The 25,641-nt window shown below is 37.9% G+C and overlaps 1 pseudogene; it reads left to right on the top strand.

Moving 5' to 3' along the window:
- The first annotated feature begins 23,992 nt into the window (after positions 1 to 23,992).
- On the top strand, positions 23,993 to 25,303 carry LOC127687952 (40S ribosomal protein S2-like; annotated as a pseudogene).
- The last annotated feature ends 338 nt before the right edge of the window (positions 25,304 to 25,641 follow it).

Raw genomic sequence — 25,641 nt, 5'->3', positions numbered from 1 at the left:
AAAAAAGAAAGCATCTTCAATTAATGGTGCTGGTCTAACTGGCTATCTATAAGATGAAAACAGACACATATTTGTTATCTTGCACAAAGTGCAAGTGGATCAAGGACCTCAACATAAAACCAGATACACTGAATCTAATAGAAGGGAAAATGGGAAAGACCCTTAAACTCATTGGCAGAGGGGGAACTTCCCTAAATAGAACTCCAATGGCTCACACTCTAAGATCAAGAATTGATAAATGGGACCTCATAAAATACGAAAGTTTCTGTAAGTCAAAGGACATAGGCAATAGGATAAATTGGCAACCTACAGATTGGGAAAAATATTAACTAACCCCACATCTGATAGAGGGCTAATATCCAAGATATATAAAGAACTCAAAAAGCTAACGACCAAAAAAACCAAACAACCCAATCAAAAAAATAAGGTATAGAACTAAACTGAGAATTTACAACAGAGGAATTTCAAATGGCTGAGAAACACCTAAAGAAATGTTTAAGTCCTTAATGATCAGAGAAATTCAAATCTAAAACAACCATGAGAGTCCACCTTATACCAATAAGAATGGCTATGATCTAAACCTCAGGTGACAACACATGTTGGTAAGGATGTAGAGAATGGGGAATATTCCTCCATTGCTGGTGGGATTGCAAACTAGTACAATCACTCTGGAAATCAATCTGGAATTTCCTCAGAAAATTGGAAATAGATCTACCTGAAGACCCAGCAATACCACTTTTGGAAATATACCCAAAAGATGCCCCACCATGCCACAGGGACACGTGTTCCACTGTGTTCATAGCAGGCTTGTTTGTGATGGCCAGAAGTTGGAAACAACCCAGATGTCCCAGGCCAGGAGATTGGATACAGAAAATGAGATTCATTTACATAATGGAATACTAGTCTGATATTAAGAACAATGATATCCTGAGTTTTGCAGGCAAATGGATGGAACTAGAAAATATCATCTTGAGTGAGGTAACTCAGACCCCAAAGAACATGCATGGTAGGTACTCTCTAATAAGGGAATTTTAGCCAAAAAAAAAAAAAAGGTACCGAATATCCAAGATACATTTTACAGTACTCAAAAAGGTCAACAAGATGAAGGGCCCAAGTGAGGACACCTCAGTCCCACTTGGGTGGGAGAAGAAAGCAATCACAAGGGGGAAGAGAGAGAGGGACCTGGGTGGGAAAGTGGACAGGGGTCAGGAGAGGGGAATCTGATGTGGTATTGGGCAGGGGGAGGGGGAGGACTGATGTCTTGAAGACCAGCAAAAAGAATAGAAAACAGATAACCTCAGAAGGTAGGAGGTTGTGTGGGGGGGAACCCTCCAGAATGTACCAGAGACCTGGGAGGTGAGAGACTCTCAGTAGTCAAAGGGAGGGACCTTAGATGAAATGTCCTACAGTGGAGAAGGGGAATTTATAGAGCCCACCTCCAGCAGAAAGACAGGCCATCAAGTGAAGGATGGGGTTGCCACCCCACAGTCAAAACTCTGACCCATAATTGTTCCTGTCTGAAAGAACTACAGGAATGGAAATGGAGGGGTGGCTAATTTGGGTTCAGTCAGAGAAGATGCATATAATCCTCAAGAGACTGAAGGTCTCAGGGAATTTAGAGGTCTGGTGGGGTGAGGATGAAGATGGGGGGGGAGGCAGGGAGAAAGTATGGGATGTGGAACAATTGGAGGATGGTTCACAAAGGGAATAAAATCTGTAGTGTAAATAAATAAATAAACAGACAGACAGATAAATAGATAAATAGTTAAGAAAGAATTAAGTCTTGGATGAATATTCTACAGTGTATGATGAAAAGTATCTTCAACATCTTTTGAAGCTGATCTCTATTTATTTGAAATCATCAATGATAAGGACACCAATCCCATTAATACACATTAAATCTGGCAAATGTATGTTTGTATTCATTTCACAATTGCAGGAAACAAATTTTCTGAAGCTAAAATTCACTTAACAATTTTTTCATTTTTTTATTATCTTCTTCATTTACATTGCCAATAGTAAAACCTTTCCCAATTTCCTCCCTCCCCAAAGCCCCCCCTCCCCAACGATTCCCTACCCCTCCTCCCAACCCCTGCCTCCATATATATGTCCCACTACCCGGTGCAGTCCCACCTCCCCCCCAACTTCCCTCTGCCATCTGTTTCCCTTTGTTGTGGCCTCTATTGAGCCTTTACCTGACCAAGACCACTCCTCCAACTGATGCCCAAAAAGGCATTCCTCTGCCACATTTTTGGCTGGAACCATGTATACCCCTTGGTTGATGGTTCAGTCCCTGGGAGTCTTGGGGTGTCTGGATGTCTGAAGTCATTGTTCTTCCCATGGGGCTATATACCCCTTCAGCTCCTCTGGACCACGCTCCAGATCCTCTGTTGGGGACCCCAAGCTCAGTTCAATAGTTGGTTGCAAGTTTCTGCCTCTGTATTTATAAGACTCTAGCAGGGCCCCTCTGGAGACAGCCATGGCATGCTCCTTTTGGTACACGTTTCTCTTCTTAGTGTTGGGGTTTGGTGACTGTTTATAGGATGAATCCCCAGGTAGGGCACTCACTGGGTGGCCTTTACTTCAGACTCTGCTCCACACATTGCCTCCCTTGTTGCTCCTGTGAGCATTTTGTTCCCTTTCTCAGAGGAACCATTGCACCCTCACTTAAGTCCTCATTCTTGTTGAGCTTCCTGTGCTGGGTGAATTGTAACTTGTTTATTTTGAGCATTTGAACTAGCATGCGCTTATTAGTGACTGCATACCATGTGCGTTCCTTTGTGACTGGGTTACCTCGCTCAGGATGACACTTTCTAGTTCCATCCATTTGCCTAAGAATTTCATGAATTCATTGTTTTTAATAGCTGAATAGTACTCCATTGTGTATATATACACAGTTTCGGTATCCATTCCTCTGTTGAGGGACATCTGGGTTCTTTCCAGCTTCTGGCTATTATAAATAAGGCAGCTATGAACATAGTGGAGCATGTGTCCTTATTGCATGTACGAGCACTTTCTGGGTACATGCCCAGGATTGGTATAGCTGGGTCCACAGGTAGTATTATGTCTAATTTTCTGAGGAATTGCCAAATTGATTTCCAGAATGGTTTTACCAGCTTGCAATCCCACCAACAATGGAGAAGTGTTCCTGTTTCCCCACATCCTCTCCAGCATCTGCTGTGTCCTGAGTTTTTCATCTTAGCCATTCTGACTGGTGTAACTCAGTGTTGTTTTAATTTGCATTTCCCTGATAACTAATGATGCTGAAAACTTCTTTAGGTGCTTTAGAACCATTTGAGTTTCCTCAGTTGAGAATTTCTTGTTTAGCTCTGTACCCCATTTTTTAATTGGGTTATTTAATTTTCTGGAGACTAACTTCTTGAGTTCTTTGTATATGTTGGATATTAGCCTTCTATCGGATGTAGGGTTAGTAAAGATCTTTTCCCAATTTGTTGGTTGCTGTTTTGTCCTATTGACTATGTCCTTTGCCTTACAGAAGCTTTGCAGTTTTATGAGGTCCCATTTGTCGATTCTTGTTCTTAGAGCATTGGTGTTCTGTTCAGAAACTTTTACCCTGTGCCCATGTGTTCATGGTTTCTCCACACTTTCTCCTCTATAAGCTTCAGTGTGTCTGATTTTATGTGTAGATCTTTGATCCACTTGGACTTGAGCTTTGTACAAGGAGATAAGAATGGGTCGATTTGCATCTTTCTGCATATAGACCTCCAGTTGATCCAGCACCATTTGCTAAAAATACTGTCTTTTTTCCACTGGATATTTTTAGCTCCTTTGTCAAATATCAAGTGACTGTATGTGTGTGGGTTTTTTCTGGGTCTTCAATTCTATTCCATTGATCTTCCTGCCTGTCTGCATACCAATACCAAACAGTTTTTATCACTATTGCTCTGTAGTAGAGCTTGAGGTCAAGGATGGTGATTCCACGAGAATATCTTTTGTTGTGGAGAATAGTTTTTGTTATCCTAGGTTTTTTGTTATTCCAGATGAATTTGAGAATTGCTCTTTCTAGATCTATGAAGAATTGATTTGGAATTTTGATGAGGATTATATTGAATATGTAGATTGCTTTCAGCAAGATGGCCATTTTTACTATATTGATCCTACCAATCCATGAACATAGGAGATCTTTCCATCTTCTGAGACTTTCTTCAATCTCTATCTAGAGACTTAAAGTTCTTATAATATAGAACTTTATTATATATTCACTTGCTTTGTCCGGGTCACACCTAGGTATGAAATATTATTTGGGACTGTTCTAAAGGGTGTCATTTCCCTAATTTCTTTCTCATCTTGCTTATACTTTGAGTAGAGGAAGGCTACTGATTTGCTTGAGTTAACTTTTTTTTTGTTTAAATTTTTTTTATTTGATATATTTTTTTTACATTTCAAATGATTTCCCCTTTTCTAGCCCCCCCACTCCCCAAAAGTCCCGTAAGTCCCCTTCTCTCCCCCTGTCCTCCCAGCCACCCCTTCCCACTTCCCCGTTCTGGTTTTGCAGAATACTGCTTCACTGAGTCTTTCCAGAACAAGGGGCCACTCTTCCTTTCTTCTTGTACCTCATTTGATGTGTACATTATGTTTTGGGTATTCCAGTTTTCTAGGTTAATATCCACTTATTAGTGAGTGTATACCATGATTCACCTTTTGAGTCTGGGTTACCTCACTTAGTATGATGTTTTCTAGCTCCATCCATTTGCCTAAGAATTTCATGAATTCATTGTTTCTAATGGCTGAATAGTACTCCATTGTGTAGATATACCACATTTTTTGCATCCACTCTTCTGTTGAGGGATACCTGGTTTCTTTACAGCATCTGGCAATTATAAATAGGGCTGCTATGAACATAGTAGAGCATGTATCCTTATTACATGGTAGGGAATCCTCTAGGTATATGCCCAGAAGTGGTATAGCAGGATCTTCTGGAAGTGAGGTACCCAGTTTTTTGAGGAACCGCCAGACTGATTTCCAGAGTGGTTGTACCAATTTGCAACCCCACCAGCAGTGGAGGAGAGTTCCTCATTCTCCACACCCTCTCCAACACCTGCTGTCTCCTGAATTTTTAATCTTAGCCATTCTGACTGGTGTAAGGTGAAATCTCAGGGTTGTTTGATTTGCATTTCCCTAATGACTAATGAAGTTGAGCATTTTTTTAAGATGCTTCTCTGCCATCCGAAGTTCTTCAGGTGAGAATTCTTTGTTTAACTCTGTACCCCATTTTTAATAGGGTTGTTTGGTTTTCTGGAGTCTAACTTCTTGAGTTCTTTATATATATTGGATATTAGCCCTCTATCTGATGTAGGATTGGTGAAGATCTTTTCCCATTTTGTTGGTTGCCGATTTGTCCTCTTGATGGTGTCCTTTGCCTTACAGAAACTCTGTAATTTTATGAGGTCCCATTTGTCAATTCTTGCTCTTAGAGCATATGCTATTGCTGTTCTGTTCAGTAACTTTCTCCCTGTACCGATGTCCTCAAGGATCTTGCCCAGTTTCTTTTCTATTAGCTTCAGAGTGTCTGGATTTAGGTGGAGGTCCTTGATCCATTTGGATTTGAGCTTAGTACAAAAAGAAAAGGATGGATCAATTCGCATTCTTCTGCATGCTGACCTCCAGTTGAACCAGCACCATTTGTTGATAAGGCTATCTTTTTTCCATTGGATGTTTTCAACCCCTTTGTCGAGGATCAAGTGGCCATAGGTGTGTGGGTTCATTTCTGGATCTTCAATCCTGTTCCATTGATCCTCCTGCCTGTCACTGTACCAATACCATGCAGTTTTTAACACTATTGCTCTGTAGTATTGCTTGAGGTCAGGCATACTGATTCCCCCAGACTTTCCTTTGTTGCTGAGAATAGTTTTAGCTCTCCTGGGTTTTTTGGTGTTCCAGATGAATTTGATAATTGCTCTTTCTAACTCTGTGAAGAATTGAGTTGGGATTTTGATGGGTATTGCATTGAATCTGTAGATTGCTTTTGGCAAAATGGCCATTTTAACTATATTGATTCTACCGATCCATGAGCATGGGAGGTTTACCCATTTTTTGAGGTCTTCTTCCATTTCCTTTTCCAGAGTCTTGAAGTTCTTGTCATACAGATCTTTCACATGTTTGGTAAGAGTCACCCCAAGATACTTTATACTGTTTGTGGCTATTGTGAAGGGGGTCATTTCCCTAATTTCTTTCTCAGCCTGTTTATCCTTTGAGTATAGGAAGGCTACTGATTTGCTTGAGTTGATTTTATTACCTGCCACTTTGCTGAAGTTGTTTATCAGCTGTAGGAGTTCTCTAGTGGAGTTTTTTGGGTCACTTAGGTAGACTATCATGTCATCTGCAAATAATGATAGTTTGACTTCTTCCTTTCCAATTTGTATCCCTTTGACCTCCTTATGTTGTCGAATTGCCTGAGCTAGTACCTCAAGTACAATATTGAAAAGATAAGGAGAAAGGGGGCAGCCCTGTCTAGTCCCTGATTTTAGTGGGATTGCTTCAAGTTTTTCTCCATTTAGTTTGATGCTGGCTACGTGTTTGCTGTATATTGCTTTTACTATGTTTAGGTATGGGCCTTGAATTCCTGTTCTTTCCAAGACTTTAAGCATGAAAGGATGCTGAATTTTGTCAAATGCTTTTTCAGCATCCAATGAAATGACCATGTGGTTTTTTTCTTTGAGCTTGTTTATGTAGTGGATTGCATTGATGGATTCCATATATTGAACCAACCCTGCATTCCTGGCATAAAGCCTACTTGATCATGGTGGATGATCGTTTTGATGTGTTCTTGGATTCGGTTGGCACGAATTTTATTGAGTATTTTTGCATCGATGTTCATAAGGGAAATTAGTCTGAAGTTTTCTTTCTTTGTTGGATCTTTGTGTGGTTTTGGTATCAGCATAATTGTGGCTTGTAGAAGGAATTGGGTAGTGTTCCTTCTGTTTCTATTTTGTGGAATAATTTGAAGAGTATTGGTGTTAACTCTTCTTTGAAGGCCTGATAAAATTCTGCACTGAAACCATCTGGTCCTGTGCTTTTTTTGGTTGGAAGACTTTCTATGACTCCTTCTATTTCTTTAGGCATTATGGGACTGTTTAGATGGTCTAGTTGGTCCTGATTTAATTTTGATATTTGGTATCTGTCAAGGAAATTGTCCATTTCCTCCAGATTCTCCAGTTGTGTTGAGTACAGGCTCTTGTAGTAGGATCTGATGATTTTTTGGATTTCCTCAGTTTCTGTTGTTATATCTCCCTTTTCATTTCTAAGTTTGTTAATTTGGATGCTTTCTCTGTGCCCTTTGGTCAGTCTGGCTAAGGGTTTATCTATCTTGTTGATTTTCTCAAAGAACCAGCTCCTGGTTTTGTTCATTCTTTGTATGGTTCTCTTTGTTTCTACTTGATTGATTTCAGCCCTGAGTTTGATGATTTCCTGTCTTCTACACCTCCTGGGTGAAATAGCTTCTTTTTCTTCCAGGGCTTTCAGGTGTGTCATTAAGCTGGTAATGTGTGCTCTCTCCATTTTCTTTTTGGAGCCACTCAGTGCTATGAGTTTTCCTCTTAGCACTGCTTTCATTGTGTCCCATAGATTTGGGTAGGTTGTGTCTTCATTTTCATTGAATTCTAAGAAGTCTTTAATTTCTTTCTTTATTTCTTCCTTGACCAAGCTATCATTGAGAAGAGCATTGTTCAAAATCCATGTGTATGGGTGTTTTCCATTGCTTTTGTTTGAGCTTAAGACCAGCCTTAGGCCGTGGTGATCTGATAAGATACATGGAATAATTTCAATATTTCTATATCTGTTGAGGCCTGCTTTGTGACCAGTTATATGGTCAATTTTGAAGAAGGTACCATGAGGTGCTGAGAAGAAGGTATATTTTCTTGTTTAAGGTGGAGTGTTCTATAAATATCTGTTAGATCCAGTTGGTCCATAACTTCAGTTAGTTTCACTATATCTCTGTTTAGTTTCTGGTTCCATGACTTGTCCATTTTTGACAGTGGGGTGTTGAAGTCTCCCACTATTATTGTGTGGGGCACAATGTTTGCTTTGAGATTTAGTAAAGTTTCTTTTATGAATGTGGGTGCCCTCGTGTTTGGAGCATAGGTGTTCAGAATTGAAAGTTCATCTTGGTAGACTTTACCTTTGACCAGTATGAAGTGTCCCTCCTTAATTTTTTGACAACTTTTGGTTGAAAGTCAATTTTATCTGATATAAGAATGGCCTCTCCAGCTTGTTTCTTGGGAAGATTTGCTTAGAAAATTGTTTTCCATCCTTTGACTCTTAAATAGTGCCTGTCTTTGTTACTGAGGTAGATTTCTTGTATGCAGCAAAATGTTTGGTCCTGTTTATGTATCCAGTCCATTAGTCTATGTCTTTTTATAAGGGAATTAAGACCATTGATATTAAGAGATATTAAGGAAAAGTGCTTGTTGTTTACTGTTATCTTAGTTAAAGTTGACATTCTGGTTGTGTAGCTATCTTCTATTGGGTTTGATGAAAGACTACCTTATTGATTTTTCTACAGTGTGGTTCGCTGTCTTGTGTTGGTATTTTCCACCCATTATCCTTGAGCTGGATTTGTGGAAAGATACTGTGTAAATTTGCTTTTGTCATGGAATGTCTTGTTTTCACCATCTATGGTAATTGAAAGTTTTGCTGGGTATAGTAGTCTGGGCTGACATTTATGTTCTCTTAGGATCTGTATGATATCTGCCCAGGCTCTTCTGGCTTTCACAGTCTCTGGTGAGAAGTCTGGTGTAATTCTGATAGGTCTGCTTTTATATGTTACTTGACCTTTTTCTCTCACTGCTTTCAATATTCTTTATTTAGTGCATTTGGTGTTTTGGTTATTATGTGAGGGGAGGAGTTTCTGCTCTGGTCCAATCTCTTTGGAGTTCCGTAGGCTTCCTGTATGTTCATGGGCATCTCTTTCTTTAGGTTAGAAAAGTTTTCTTCTATAATTTTGTTGAAGATATTTATTGGGTCTTTAAGATGTAAATCCTTGCTTTCTTCTATTCCTATAATCCTTAAGTTTGGTCTTCTTATTGTGTCCTGGAGTTCTTGGATGTTTTGGGTTACAAGCTTTTTGCATTTTGTATTTTGCATTTTGCATTTTCTTTGACTGTTGAGTCAATGATTTCTATGGAATCTTCAGCACCCGAGATTCTTTCTTCTATCTCTTGTATTCTGTTGTTGATGCTTACATCTATGACTCCTGAATTCTTTCCAAGGTTTTCTATTTTCAGAGATGTCTCACTTCATGATTTCTTTGTTGATTCTATTTCCAAGTTTAGATCCTGGATAGTTTTGTTCAGTTCCTTCACTTGCTTGTTTGTTTTGTCCTGAAATTCTTTAAGGAATTTTTGTGTTACCTCTTTAAGGGCTTCTATCTGTTGATCCATGTTCTCCTGTGTTTCTTTTAGGGATATTTGTGATCCCTCTTTATGGGTTTCTGCATGTTGACCCATGTTCTCCCATAATTCCCTATGGGATTTTTGTATTGCCTCTTTAAAGGCTTCAATCTGTTGACCCATATTCTCCTGTATTTCTTTAAGAGATTTTTGTGTTTCCTCTTTAAGGGCTTCTACCATTTGATCCATATTTTCTTGTCTTTCTTTAAGGGATTTTTGTGCTTCTACCTGTTGACCCATGTTCTCTTGTATTTCTTTAAGGGAGTTATTTATGTCCTTCTTGAAGTCCTCCATCAGCGATATGAGATGTGATTTCAAATCTGTTTCTTGCTTTTCTGATGTGATGGAGTATGCTGGATTTGCTGTTGTGGAAGAGCTGTGTTCTGATGGTGCCATGTTGCCTTGGTTTCTAGTGGTAATGACCTTGCGTTTGCCTTTAGCCATCTTGTTATCTCTGGTGTTAGCTGGTCTTGCTGACACTATCTCCTCTATCCTGCTGACCTGTGTTTCTGCATTCCTGGGATTCTCTTTCTGTCCAATGCCCTGCAAACAGCTGATTCTCCCAGAAATATAGGGTGATGGGATCTCCCCTGTGGCAGACTTGGCAAGGGTCAAATGCCCTGCTCCTACCAGTTCTCTAATACCCTGCTCCTGTCAGTTCTCTAGAGAGCATCAGGAAGCGGTGTCCTCTCTGTGCCAGGTGTGGTGCAGGTCTCCCACCCCCGTTGGCAAAGGGCAATGACAGGGGAGGAGGGAGGGATAGAAGGGGCAGAAGGGGATAGGTGAACTAATACCCTGCTCCTGTTGGTTCTCTAAGAGCATCAGGAAGCCAACAAATTTTTAATAAACATCAAGTCAGCAAATCAAACAGTAATTCTAAAATTCTGAAATTATAACCTACAATATAAAGATAGACTATTTTTATACTTGTATAAAAAATGATGGCAGGAAAATAATAAGTCTTTGGTTTCCTGAAATCTGTTTTCCTAAGCACACAAAACTCTGTGTACAATAGAAACATTGCAACTGTGCAGAAGTGTTGATGTGAGCTGAGATGTTTAAGACAGTATGCACTGAGCTGAGTGGTGCAATAGCACACACAGTAAAAGTGTTAAGAGTTGTGTGTTCAAAACCAAGGCAACAATCTCACAGTTTCACAGTACAGTGCTAACTATATTCATAGGGTTGTATAATATATCCCTAAGTTGTTCTATAGTTTAAAATTCTATTCCTTATCTCTTTCCCTCATCCTACACCCTCTCATCCATCATTTTATTTCCTGTTAGTGTGGCTTGCTTACTCTAGATATCTCCATGAGTGGACCCATGAATTATCTGATACTGTGTGAATGACTTATTTCATTTAGCATGATGACTCCTATGTTACAAATACTCTTATTTTTTCTTTTTATTGGATACTTTATTTACATTTCAAGTGTTATCCCCATTCCTGGTCACCCCCCTACAAATCCCCATCCCATCCCCCCCCCTTCTTGTATAAGAGTGTTCCTCCACTCACCCACCAACTCCCACCTGCCACCCTGGAATTCCACTATACTGAAGCATCAAGCCTTCACAGAACCAAGGGCCTCTCCTACCATTGATGCCCCACTAGGCTATCCTCTGCTACATATGCAGCTGGAGCCATGGGTAAGAGTGCTATATCTTGTCAGAATGTCATTTTTAGTAATTTAGAACCTTGATAATGTTTTCATTAGGAAACCCACTTTATATTTCTACTATCATCACCTAAGAATTCTACCTTATCCACATCGGTGCTAACACTCACTACTTTTGCAATAATTAATAATAATAATAATAATACAGTCTATTTTATTAATGACCATGTTAATGAATATGCAGTTCTAACTCTGTAAATTGATTTATGTTTTTCTAATTATTGGAGATTTTGAACATACTTCATATGGATATTAGCCTGTTTCCTATTGTATATAGTTTTTAAAGAAGTGTCTTTTTAGGTCATTGATCCACTTATAAAACAGATTATTTTAGTTATTGTTGATGTATATTGATAGTAACTTTCTCACATTTGATTGCCTTCACAATATCAGCTCTCCACCCACAAAAGCAGAGAAGTGTTTTTATGTGTTATGACAAATGGTACAATCAGCATATATTCTTTTATTATAGTATTACCTATTTGTTTAACCTTTATTATAATAGCCATGAAATAATTGTTCATATTATGTGTCTGTGTTCCCTTAACTTCAATAAATATTTCCTCCAAGTTCCTGTTTTCTGTGAGTCCATGTTAACAGACCCCTTCTTGAGCAGAAACTTGCATAACCATAATTCACATTGTTTTATACAGAGGTCATCCTGGCTCCTATCACTGTATCCACCGAGAGACATGGAACACTCACAAATGTACATGGGTGGTGATGGCTGATACTACAATCATTTTAGTTTTTCAAAAGAACATGAATTCCCAGAACAGTGCCTTATCCATAAAGCAATCAATGGGACTAAACCAAAGGGACTTCTATTTACTTGCCCCAAACCATTCTCAGGGAGAAAGAAAATTGTGTTAGCATTTTTCTTTCAAAGCACCCCTTAACTCACTGCATACACTCAATAACTATATAGCCTTTCTTGCATTTTTAATACAAATTATTTCTATGTCAATGAGTTGCTGGTCCAGTCCATATTTAGAGTAGAAAAATGACACAGGCTAGAGATACTCTTCTTAACTACAGTCCCAGTGATATCAAGTTACATCCATTTATTAATGGACATTGTTTGTCTGTTTGTTGGTTTGCACCTCATCAACCTTTAGCAAAGTAGTTGTAGCCTAGGTATCATTGGGTCTGGCATTGAAAAAAACTCCATATATTAGAGATGATACATATAGGAGGTTCTGGATCACATCATTTCTCCTATACCTTAATTTCAACAAACCCATAATGATGTATCAAATGAGACATACTGGTCAGTCCTTTTGAGTGTGGATCATAAAATATAAGTCTAGAATGCAGGCTTGCAATCCTTTTCACATCTTTTGCTTGCTTGTGACTTTCAAAACAGGTGTTTTCATTTCCTGTGTCAATTTTTATTAAACCTCTACTATTTAGGGTAATGAGGAATATAAAAACTCTACTGAGAGTGGTGTTTCCATTTCTTCAGCCATGGCTGCACGAGAAGTGGGTGCTTTGTTCTAATGAAATTCAAGGAGGACCAAATTGATTCAATATATTTTATCCAAGACCCTTGATGGTATTCGTGGCATTGGCTACAGCTAATGAGTATAGGTCTCAAAACCAAGAATATGTATCAAGCCTTGTCAATATCCATTTAGAGATCCTTTCCCGCAGCAAAAGGGAAAAGGCTCTTGGCCAGAACGGTCTTCTGTGTTGACACACCGGGTCATTTTTATGAATAGTTTGGGCTTTGGGAGAAACCACCACTGCATACTGTTATTTATCATATCATGGTATAATTTGATTTCTCTTATGTTCATGTCACAGAACAAAGTCATCACCACTTTGATAGCCAACTAGGAAATCAGTTTCTTAAATCCCATCACCTAGACACTGGCCTGAGCTTGCCTTACTGAGCATCACCAAGCCTTTGATTTTTCTCTCAGAATTTCCACAGAGATTTTCAAAGAGATGTACACCTGCACAAGGTCCCTTTATGGTCCATTTAGCTCATTTTTAAAAATAAATGGAAAGTCTAAGAGACAGTAAAGATTCAAAGAGGGGGTCATTTGTCTCTAGTTATATATGAAGGGAAATAGACTATAATTCATTTCTTTTATGAAATGAATGTCCTATGTTTTACTAGGATTTTATAATTGATTTTCATACCAACTTTTGACTCTCGTTTCTGGAACTTCTCTATGTTCTGATTCAGGACATTTACAAGCCATCCTTAGGCAATTGTTCATTTAGCTATCATAGCAAGAAAAGCTTCAGGAAGTTTCACTGTGGTCATAGGAATAGATTATTACAATTATTTGTTCCCAGAGGTCTTTTGGAGGAATGTTGATATATATACAACTATACACACATATACATAAAGTGTATGCATATATATATGATGTTGTATTTCATCTTTTAGGGAAGCATTGGGGGCTACATCTCAAGTCTTAAAATATTTCTTTCTGAATTTATCAGTTTTAGTAGGCATATCCCAGGTGTTCATACAGTAAATATTAAGTCCTTTTCTTATTTAGGTTGTTTTATCAGATGACCTCTTAAAAGCTCCTACACATCTATCCAAAAGGAGAAAGTTAGATTTGAATACCATGGACTTGGACTTCGTCAATTTTCCTTTAGGACTTCCCCATATTTTTCATGCTAGTAGAATAGAACCACATGCTTCCATCAGAATAGCATATATTACAGCCTACTAGCTGTACTATAGAATGGTTCTCTGATCTGAAGATTACCTCTCATGGTCACACGTTGAAAGCAATGAGTAAGATCACTGTCAGGTAGTGGCATCTTCAGCAGCCTGATAAACGGGAGAATCATTGTGGCTTCTACAATTTGGGGACATAGCCTTTATGCTTGCTAATAAAGAGATTCATCACTCAAAGGTACCTTTGTAACATAGAGCAAGCTCTTAACAGAAGATAAATATGTAGAACTTTTGGTGAAGAAATATTCATCTTCCAGCACTGTGAGAAGTTAGTGTCTATTGTTTTAAATTTTTCTTTTATCTGAGAATGTCTTATTTCCCCTTAGTTCCTGAAAGTTAGCTTTTCTAGATATGCAGTTCACAGTTGACAGCTTCTCTCTCTCTCTCTCTCTCTCTCTCTCTCTCTCTCTCTCTCTCAATAAATCGTACCACTAACTCTGCCCTTATTGGTAATAGATGGAAAGAAAGTACTGGAATTATTGTACCCCTGTAGCTATTATGCTATTTCTGACCGTTTCAAGACTTACCTTTGCTTGTGTTGGTTCCAGTGTAGGCTGGTTGGGATTCACTTGATTTCTTGGATCTGAAGGTTTGTGTCTTTTCCCCAAAAGAAAATCCCAATACATGAGTTCTTTGGGATCCTATTCATTGTCACTGTCTTTCTCCTCTTCCAGATTCCAGGGACTTGAATATTATATTTTTGTTCAGGCATATATGTCTCTGAAGTTCTGGTTATTTCCCTTTCTAGTCTCTTTTTCTTCTTGTTCAAAGTTGAGAACATTGTCATTAGTTTCCAGTTCACTGACTCTAGCCTCTGTCATCTCCAATCTGATAGTAGGCTAACTCAGTAAGTTATAAATTCTGTCAGTATAATTTTAAGGTTTTTTCCCACTTTCTCCCACTAGTTTTTCTGTACACATACTGATTCCTTCAAGCTTCCATTTCCTTCTCGAGAAAAAAAAATAGTTTCTGGAAATCCAGAATTCATGTGTCCCATGCTCATCAGAGAAGACTTGTCCCAAAGTGGTTACTTTAGCAAGGACATAAAAATTACTCTAGTTCATTGAGGTCCATATTTGAAGTGACAAATAATACTTCCAGGACCAATATTCAGTGTTGTCAATAGGGCTGTGGAGAAGGAGAGGATAATGCAACTATGCTTATATGGAAAATTAGCCATGGATTAGATACTCTCAAGTATGAGTGCATTGCAAAGAGCCGTTGATAAATAATGTAATAGGTACTGACTGTGGGTAGAGATGTGGTATTTTTAAATGGGGTGATCAGAAGTGGCATCTATAGAAAGTGATAATGGAGCTGGAATATGAATGGTGACCTAGAGCTGCTCACTTAAAAAGCTTAAGGAAGAACCGTCCAGTCAGACTAATTGTGTCTTTACTTATCTCGCTGTCTTTCTTCCATGTAAAGTTAACATCAAGAACAGTATCTATTAACTGCTATGCCTACCTGGGGCTTATGACAAATTTATTTCTTATTAAAAATAGACAAGACAGGAATTTTGAGTACAAAGATATCTTTTGTTTTAAAAACTCAGGAACCTAGAAACCACATACAAACCAAAGATTATGGAAAGGGGCTAAAAACAGGAATATTGAAAAGGCAGGGCAAAATGAATGTGTAGGGGGAAAAAAAGCCACTGACTTTTTTGAACTGACTTTGAAATACTGGAAAAGCTAGAAGGTTTTTATGAGCCAGGTAGGTAGATGCACTGATTCATCAAAGAGGAGCATTGCAATATCTACCTGTGGAACATAAGCAGAGATAAACAATGGAGCTCAAATACATAAGATGACTGAGATAATCCGGATTCTACTATCTAAAGGCCAAAGATCCAGAGAACAATTTTAAGTTCTTGAGCACGTAATAAAATTGGAGAAAACTTTAAAATATGACTAATCTGGTAGGGGATAGTAATCCCATAAGCTAAAATAATAATTGTAACCATCAATGATGACCACCATACCTAAAATGCAAATTGTTGTTATTGTTGAAAGTTTACTAAATAGACAAGATTCCAATCTCATTATGGTTATGAAGAACAAAGAATTGTTTTAAATACTTCCAACATTCTGACTTGATCCTGACATGAACCTATGAGATAAAAATTACTCCTTCCTTTTATGAATGGTAACTGAATTGCTGGTAATGAGACGTGAAGCACTGTGGAAGCATACTGAGTCAACACTGGATCCTATGCTATGGAGACCTTAGTTCCTGAGTTTTTCATTTTTTTCAGTTTAATTAAAAAACAAATTTATTTAGTTCATAAAATGTGGTGTGCTTGTTCCCAACAGTTTCACTTCTTCCTCCCCTTTCAGCCTTTCTGCTGTTAGCCCCTTTCTATAATCTTTGGTTTGTATGTAGTTTCTTGGTCCCAGAGATTTTAAAACAATGTACATATTTGAACACATTTATTCAATGCTTCAAATTTTAGCCCAACATTTCTTTTTTTTTAATTTGATATATTTATTTACATTTCAAGTGATTTTCCCTTTCCTGGATCCCTCCTCCCCGAAAGTCTCATAAGCCCTCTACCCTCCACCTGTTCCCCAGTCCACCCCTTCCCACTTCCCTGTCCTGGTATTCCCCTGCACTGCTGCACTGAGCCTTTCCAGGACCAGATAGCCCAACATTTCTAATGAATAACTTAATTCTTCATGAGCTGCTATCTATTGGTTATAGAAATATCCTTAGGAATTTTGTTACTGTTAAAAGCAAGACATAATATTTCACTGGGTTTCAGTTTTATTACTTGAAAATGGGTCTCTTACAGTCCAAGAGAGTCATCACATTCTGTAAATGTCGCTGTTATTTCCTCAGAGGAAGTAAGGAGGTGAGAGCCATACACAAGCTGTGTGAATAGACAGGCTTTGACTGAACCCACAGTATTTCTTTCTCTGTTCCAACTGACCCTAAGCCTAGGCCTGCAAGCTTCTCACTGCCATGCAGTCTAATCTTCCAAGATGCTGATCCAAGATGGCTTCTCTGGGCTTCTGACTGAATTGCTCTGCCTGGCCTTATTCTGACTTTGCAAACATGTTCTTATCTTCTGACTCCTTCTCATTCTCTAGCTCATTCTGTCTTCACCTGTGTCTAGTTTGTTCTCTTTGTAAATTGTCTCTGAAAAAAAAACGGTCCCAGTAAACTGCCATACATATGCACCACCTCATTTTTCTCTCTCACTGCTGTTATGTAGCCACTCTTTCCTGTCGAGTCTCCTGAGACTTGGCCATATCCTGTCTCTGATTCATTCTGTCAAATCCTTCTCTGATTTGTCACTTTGTCCGCAACTCATTTAGAGGTCACTTTTAAACATTGATGCTTCCTTCTACAAACTAATGTTACCCTCATTGTTAGGGATTAAAGGTATATACTAAGGACAAGTTTGTATTCTAGCCATATTATACTTATAGTACAGGGTATATCTGGATCATATTTTTTGAATGGGATCCCTAGTCAAAGCAGCCATGCTGCTGAATTAAAATTCCTCTACAACATTCTCGATATAGGTGATGATGACCTAGAACTCCTGATCCTCTGACCTTTACTCCCTGGGTACTGGTATTACAGGTATATAACTCTAGGTCTGCTCATATTACTTCTTGGAGATTGAAGACAGGACTTCCTGTATGCTAGCAAACATTCGACCAACTGCTAGACAAGAACTTCACTTTGATGTATATATTTTTGTGCTGTTTCCACATGTTTCTTTTTATCTAGACCCTGTGTTAGATGTTAGGATTTTCTCTTGGCTTCTTTTTTTAACCTCCATTGTATGTCAAAAATCTATGGGGAATTTTCATACCTTCCTTTCTTTTTATTTCAATTTTGCTGAATTGCTAGGATTTTAAACACCTTTGACTTGTACTTTAATTATATCATTGTATTTATAAATAATGTGTTGAAGATAAAGTAACTATCCATAAAATACTGCTTTAGAGCATTTTTTTAGATTTAGCACAGTTTAAGAAAAGTCATTATGCCATATAAAGAACATAGTTGAAAACTCTTGACTTAATTCAGGAGAAAGCATTTCTGTGGTTATCCACATTGGCTCCCCATTTCTCCTCATCAAAAACACCCACACCTTTTATTCTTTCACCTTTACATATTACAAGCATAGGCTTCAACTTGAATGCTGTTTTGAAAATATATTTCAAATATTGTAAAAGCTTTACTTAGATTTGATTTTTTATTCACAGTCTAATGTTTGAATTTTAAACTATAAAAGGAGAAAATTATTCATTTAGACTTTAATATGTCTGCCTCCTTTCAAAGTCACTCTCTAATGTGGCAATGATCTATCCATAAGTTTCTCTGAAGAGGTTAATATTTAGTAACTCTGCAAATATTATATTGATTAAACACTATGTTGTTTAATCAGCTGTTCTAAGCCTAGCTCCTATTTATCTCTATATTCTGCAAGGCATTTATCTGTAAAGAGTCAGCTATACTGAAAATCACTGTGCTTTGCTCTTCTGGTATTATGGCATAATTATTGATTTTCAAACTACATTTAATTTTCTGTTGTTAACATACCCTGTATTATTTAAAAGATTATTATATTAAAAATTCCCCAAATTATTTCATTATGTTCTGTTTTAAAACTCAATTCTATATTTTTATGTAAATGCCTACCAAAAGTAAAAGATACAGTATATTTTCAAAACATTATTTGTATACTTAAAATCGAACAGCATTTAAATATGGAATAAATTAAAGGTATAATACTTTCATGCTACTTTTCATGTTTCATATTTTAATACTAAAAATAATCCAGTTTCTGTGAGTGATTCTGCAGAATTTGTTGGACATTTCTCAACATAATCAATAACTGAATAAACACTGATGTATCTTGAGGACTTTTTTCTTAAATTAATAAATTGGATTACATTCCCAGATTATAGGTTGGACACCAGAGAAAAATAGCATGTTTTCCAGATGGATAGATTAATCTGTATGACTAACAATCTCTTCAGTGAAGCAGACAAATCTTCTGTGGAAATTTTCTTCTTTGCATATCTCTGCCCTAGGTCATTGATTCCTGAGCTTGAACAAAGCTAAAATAGAAAAAGGGACACATTAAGCTTCTCTGAGTCAGGTATTCCACGTGCCCTTAACCTTAATTAGATTGGTTTGCCCTTCTCCTGTGACTGCTAAATATTATACTATGCAAAACTATTCCTGGGACTATTGACAAATATGTCAAACCTAGTGCTCATCAAAACTGATCTAAGTGTCCTGCAACTTGGCATATGCAGGCATTTGGGGGCCTTTAGGTTAGTTTCATGAAGTTCTGTGGAGAAAGGCAAGTTCATAAGCACAAGAATCTCAAATGGAGGAAATCAGTTGGTGCACCCTACCTGTTTGAAGCCAGCTCTTATGATCACAGGTAACAGATTAATTTAATTTATCCAGACTAGTATTGAGGAAAAGCTATATATTCCTTTGTAATATATTCCTATATATTCCTTGTAAAAGGATATATTTTACAATTAAAATATATCGATCTGAACCAAAACAGGAGAAAAAAGCACAGTAATTTGAAAATTGAAATAGAAATAATTGTTCAATAGTGATAAGAGTATAGTTATAATAATGAAATAAGAGCTCTGCAGGTTCATCCATTCCTGAAAGAAAGTACACGGTGAAAAACAAGGTTGGAAATTGGCTCCCAGGGGAGTTAAAGGCTATATCTTGTAGATAAAGATGGAGTTGCGCTTCTGGATAACTAGTCAGGGCTAGTCTGTGATGGCTGAGTGGAGGGGAAATAAGGTGGCAAGAAGTGAAGGTCCACATGAGGGTGTGCAAACAAGGAGTCAGGGAAAGGTGGTGGCCAAGTTGACAAGATCACAGGAACCAGCTCTTCGAATCACACAGCTACACTAAGGCAGATTCACAGCATCACAAGAATCCTTTCGTGTTGCTCAGTGTCACTGCCTATACTAACTGACCTGATGTTATCAAATACAGTCTAATGATTGTATGGTAGGTGACAATGGGTGAGGCTAGAACTTAGGATCAGAAACACAAGTTTGCATCACTTCAAATGGGACTGATAATTATAAAGCATAAGGACTTAAATCATGTAAACAGACCAATCTTCTTTTTCAGCTTCTCTCCCTAGAACAGAACTATTTTCTCAAGATATCATTTGTCTAACAAGACATTCATCTCCTTTGTGTTTTAAACTGTTCATGAGCACACTGGTCTCATGAGCAGCAACAGTTTGTGTGAGATATTTCAGCTCCCTTTTGAATGGATTTATCAATCAGTTTTTAAGGTTTCAAGTTCTTAAGGAAGAGAATCTCTTTAACAAGATACTGTATTGCTCTGTTTGAAGTATGGCTTGCTGCACCAGCATGAGGACCTAAGTTCAAACCCTGAGCACCCACGTAAAATCTGGGCACTGCAGTGTGCATCTATAACCCCAGCACTGGGGGAGGCATGAGATCGGTGGTTCTGATGGCTTGCTGGCCAACCTGTCTGACCAAAATACACAGTTCTGGTTTCAGTGATAGACTCCAGATCTCAGGGTAGAGAGCAAAAGAAGACTCCACCATCTGCCTCTGACTTCCACACATACACACAGAAGTGAGTGCGTGTAACACACCATACCTTCTACACATGCATGAAAACAGAACACACACACACTCCAGAAACCATAGATACATCCCCAAACCAGAAAGTAGATCTAAACCCTTCTTTCACTTCCCCCATGACTGTTTGATCCAGAGTAACTCCAGCCTTGAGATCTTTCAATAAGTAAATAATAAATACGTAAATAAATAAAACCAAAGATTATTGTTATTCACAAAGAATTCATTAGAGTTCCACCATAGATTAATTATTCCTGTTCCCACTTACCTAATCATTCTTACAACTGAAAGTGAATATCAAAAAGCTCCTGGGACATTCTCTTCAGTAGGGTCCACACTGGGAAAGAGTCTCATTGAAGCATGTCATCCTAGACTAAAAGATATGATGACTGATACTATCGTACCACCATTTGAGAGAGTCAGGAAAGATTTGTGTGTGTGTGTGTGTGTGTGTGTGTGTGTGTGTTTACCCACATTTATTGTAGTCTGTCATGTTTTGGCCCTCAAAATTTCATATGATAAAACCCTATCCATCAGGTTGATGAGATCGGAAGTGATATCTTTTTGGGTCGTATGAAAGTAACTTGCCAGCCAGTGATGGAGCATGCCTTTAATGCCAGTAGTAAGGAGACAGAAGCAAGAGGATCTCTGTAAATTTGGAGCCAGCCTGGTCAAACAGAGTGAGTTCCAGGCCAGCCACTGCTACACAGAAAAACCCTGTCTTCAAACACCAACAAACAAACAAACAAACAAACAAACAAACAAATAAATAATAAAGGACTAAGAATAAGAAGGGGAAAGGAGAAAGGCAGAACAAGAGCAGGAATGAAGAAGAGGAGGAGGAGGAGGAAGAGGAAGAAGAGGAGAGACTCTTCTAACATGCAAGGACAGAGAAGGAAGAACAATTTAGGAGAAAGGGCCTTCTATAGCTCCCTGCTTGTGTTTATGCCTTGAACATTGTAGCCTTCACACTATGAGAAGTAAGTTTCTATTGCTTATAATTTCTTTAGTTTCTAATATTTGGTCATGATAGCCCCAGTTGGCCAAAACATTTTATCTATCTATCTATCTATCTATCTATCTATCTATCTATCTATCTATCATTAAACTATTTTCCTTTTTAAAAATCTATATTTTTTCTGTTTTATCCATTTTGTATATACTCTAATTTCATTCACAAGATCCTTTTTTCCGCCTCATGAAATATTTTGTTTTTGTATTCACTGGATAACTTCTGGACTTTTTTTCATAAATTTTCTTTTCAAAATAACATCAAAATAGTTTTGATATAAGTCAAAAATAAAGCATTTCTCTCTTTGAAAACAATAAACCTAATAAAATTTATAATGGAAGAATTGTCTCCTGGTTTGCTCTTTTTTATTTAAATCATCATTATTACTACTCAAGACAATCATAACTGTAAGTAAAAGAAGTACAACACAAACCAATTTAAGAAGGAAAATAAAGTTCATTATTCCCATATGTGAAAACACTACAGTTGCTGGTGGAATCCTGGACTCATATGTGTCATCTATTCTGTTTTGCTCCCCAGTCACCTATGACCACACAATTTGAAGCAATAAGAAATGGATTTTGTGCTTTGGCTCAGTATTCAATAATGTTAGTTTAGACACACAAGTGTCTGCTCCCCACATCAAGCAACAGCAGTGTCAAATTCTATTTTTTTACATTCATAATCATGCTTTTCTTTAGCTATGCAACTGTGTGGCTTTTTTTTAGCCAACAGAACAAATAATTTAAAGATAAAGGTTATGTGTAATTTTTGTATATTAAATGTATAATTTATATAATTTAAGGTAGCATTAGAAAGTATCTTGGTACTCTCCTTTTCATTGTCACATCTTGTAAGTATCTATGCATAAGTATCTTTCTAGGAGGCTCCCTCATGGAATCTCCTTGTCAATATCTAGAGGCATTTTTGAGTTGCCACAGTTGTGTTGCTAATAATACTGTCATGCAAAAGCAAAGTCCAATGATTCTACTAAATATCATACAATACATAAATCAGTATACAACAAAAAGCAATGTCTCTAAATGTATATTTCACTGAAGCTTGATTCCTTGCTCTTCATGATTCTACCCCCCCCCCATATATTCATTGGATTCACAATACAGTGTCCCAGAAAACCAGTATCAGTAGGGGCTATACTTACCATTTAGAATAAAATCTGGTTTCTCTGAAGAGATTCTTGGGAAAACAGCAATTATATTAGGCTTCACTCCTGTGATTACAACAGATGGAGGCCCAATATCATCCAATATCCAACAGGACATGTCATAGCTGGAATGAAGTAAAAGTGTTAGGCTCTCCTGTGAGGAATAAGGTAGAAACACTCTTCAGCCCAGGTGACTGGAATGCTATGGATGAAATATTTAACTTACTTGTCTTGGAAGATGGACACCACAGTGTTTATTTAATGTGATGTTTTGGGGATGATATGGGATGTTCAGCATGTCTAATAGCTTCACTGAGGTGGTATCTTAGGGTTTCCATTGCTGTGAAGAGACACCATGACCAAAGCAACTCTTATAAAAGCAAACATTTAAATGGGGCTGGATCACAGTTTCAGAGGTTGAATCTGTTATCATCATGGTAGGAAGGAGAGCATCATCCAGGCAGACTTGGTGCTGGAGAAGTTGAGAATTTTACATCTTGATCTGAAGGCAGCCAGGAAGACACTCTCTTTCAGGAATCTAGGAGAAGAATCTCAAGGCCCAACCCTTAAGTGACACCTATGAAGGTTACACCTACTCCAACAAAGCCATACCTCCTAATAGTGCTACTCCCTGGGACAAGAATACTCAAAAAACCAAAAGTAGATCTCTGTTTCCAGAGCTTCCTGGAGAAATCCATGAGTCAGGCTTTTACAGAGCATTATGCCCATTGAGTGGTCATGAATGATGATTAAATGATGGGTATGTAACTATGCCAAATCTTTGCCAAGTCTTCCTTACAATTTAGAAGGAAGGTAGTTAAGAAAAAAAAAAACCTCATTTTTTATAAAAAATTATGAAATTTGCTATGCTAATGACTGACCATATTTTGTTTATTTTGTTTTATTTTTTAATGAAGGAAAGCTTGGAAATTTAAAAAGCCAATACACATAAGAATCAATAGGTTAATCACCAATTAGGATGATCAAGCATAGATTTATTCAAGGTCTAGCTAATTGGATGCCGTTAATTGTTTAATGCATGGATTAAAGCAATTTAGGGGAGGAAATATTTTCCCACTCCATTACAATTATTCTCTCATCAAATATGCATTGGATGTAGACCATGTTTCTAAAACTCTGCTGTTACTGGAGATACAGAATGAACATATTTTCTAAATTGTTTTCTGAAGTCATTATAGTACATCTATATGTTGCTCAAATTCCCTCTAATGGAAATCATTTCTTCTACTGCCAAGAATTTTAGCCACTGAAGGTCTAAATCTCAATCTCTTCCCAAAAACTGACTCTGGCCTTCTGTTTATTTGCAGTCATAGCCTCTAGGGTAGCCTACTCTAAGGACTGGTAGACACTAATAGCCTGGCACCTGCCTCAATTGGCACTACACGATGGTTCCCATTATCCAAAATGGATATGTCCCAAGTAGGTGCCTAAAATTCCTGATATTTATCTTCTGGTACCTGCTTTACTTAACTATTCATAAACATTAGGATGATTATTAGACAAAGAGCTCCATTAACAATCACCTTGACATGAAGAGAGTCAATCTGATAACAAAGGTCAGTATTATATAACAAATAAGCAGGTAGCATATGCAGTGTTGATGTACTGAAGAAAAGATGACTCCTCCCCTAGTAGAGGAGAAAAGGGTGATACAAAATTTCATCATATCAGTAAAACAGCATGAAAGTTAAAGACAATGTTTCTCTCCTTTAATCCAAGCACTTAAAAAGCTGAGGCGGGAGATATTTGTGAGTTCTATGTCACATATAAGCATGTGAGTTCTGTCTCCATAGGAAGCTCCAGGACAGCCAAGGATATTGAGAGAGACCCCGTCTCCAAACAAACAAACAAAACATCATGGGAAAAACTCACATGATGGTATATGCTCATATTCTCAGAACTCAGGAGAGCTGTCCCATCAAGACTTCAAGGCAGTAGGAGCCACACAGTATAATCCTGTCTCAAAAACAAGAAAACAAAGAAACAAACAAACAAGCTTCTTCAGGAAAACAATTTGTTATGGCTGAGGCTGCGGTAAAGCTGAAGACAAGGAGTGGATCATTATCACCAAACTGGGCCACCTGGTCAAGGACATAAAGACCAAGTCCTTGGAAGAGATCTACCTGTTCTCCTTGCCCATTAAGGAATACAAGATTATTAACTGTTTAATGGATGTATCCCTAAGGGATAAGTTTTTCTAAAGACCATGTCAGTACAAAAGCAGACTTAGGATGGGCAAAATACCAGATTCAAGACTTTTTTGTTGCTATGGGGACTACAATGGTCATGTAGGACTTGGGATCAAGTGTTCCAAGGAAGTAGCCACTGCCTTCCAAAGGGTGATCACCTTGGCCAAACCTCCATTGTCTCTGTGTGAAGATGCTGCTTTGGGAAACAAGATTGTTGAGCTCTACTCTGTTCCAAGTAAAGTGCCAGGCCACTGGGGCTCTGTGTTTGTGCATCTCATCCCTGACCCCAGAGGCGCTGGTGATGTCTCTGCTCCTGAGCTCAGGAAGTTTCTAATGATGGGTGGTATTCATGGCTGCTACGCATCAGCCAAGGACTCCACAGCCACCCTGCACAACTTTTCCAAGGCCACCTTTGAGGTCATCTCCAACATCTACAGATACATGAGTCTCAACCTCCCAACTGTGTTCACCAAGTCTCCTTATCAGGATTTCACCAGCCATCTGTGAAACCCACACCAAAGTCTGTTCAGAGGACCCAGGCTCCAGCTGTGCCTTTCACATAAAAGAGTTTCATATAAGAAAAAATAGTGAATTAAGTCTAGAGAAAGAAAGAAAGAGAAAGAAAGAAAGAAAGAAAGAAAGAAAGAAAGAAAGAAAGAAAGAAAGAAAGAAAGAAAGAAAGAAAGAAGGAAGGAAGGAAGGAAGGAAGGAAGGAAGGAAGGAAAGAAAGAAAGAAAGAAAGAAAGAAAGAAAGAAAGAAAGAAAGAAAGAAAGAAGAAAGGAAGGATGGAAGGAAGGAAGGAAGGAAGAGAAGAAAGAAAGAAAGAAAGAAAGAAAGAAAGAAA

This window comes from Apodemus sylvaticus, chromosome 6 (genome assembly GCF_947179515.1).
Source record: "Apodemus sylvaticus chromosome 6, mApoSyl1.1, whole genome shotgun sequence".
Taxonomy (NCBI): domain Eukaryota; kingdom Metazoa; phylum Chordata; class Mammalia; order Rodentia; family Muridae; genus Apodemus; species Apodemus sylvaticus.
This window is presented reverse-complemented; position numbering and strand designations above follow the sequence as displayed.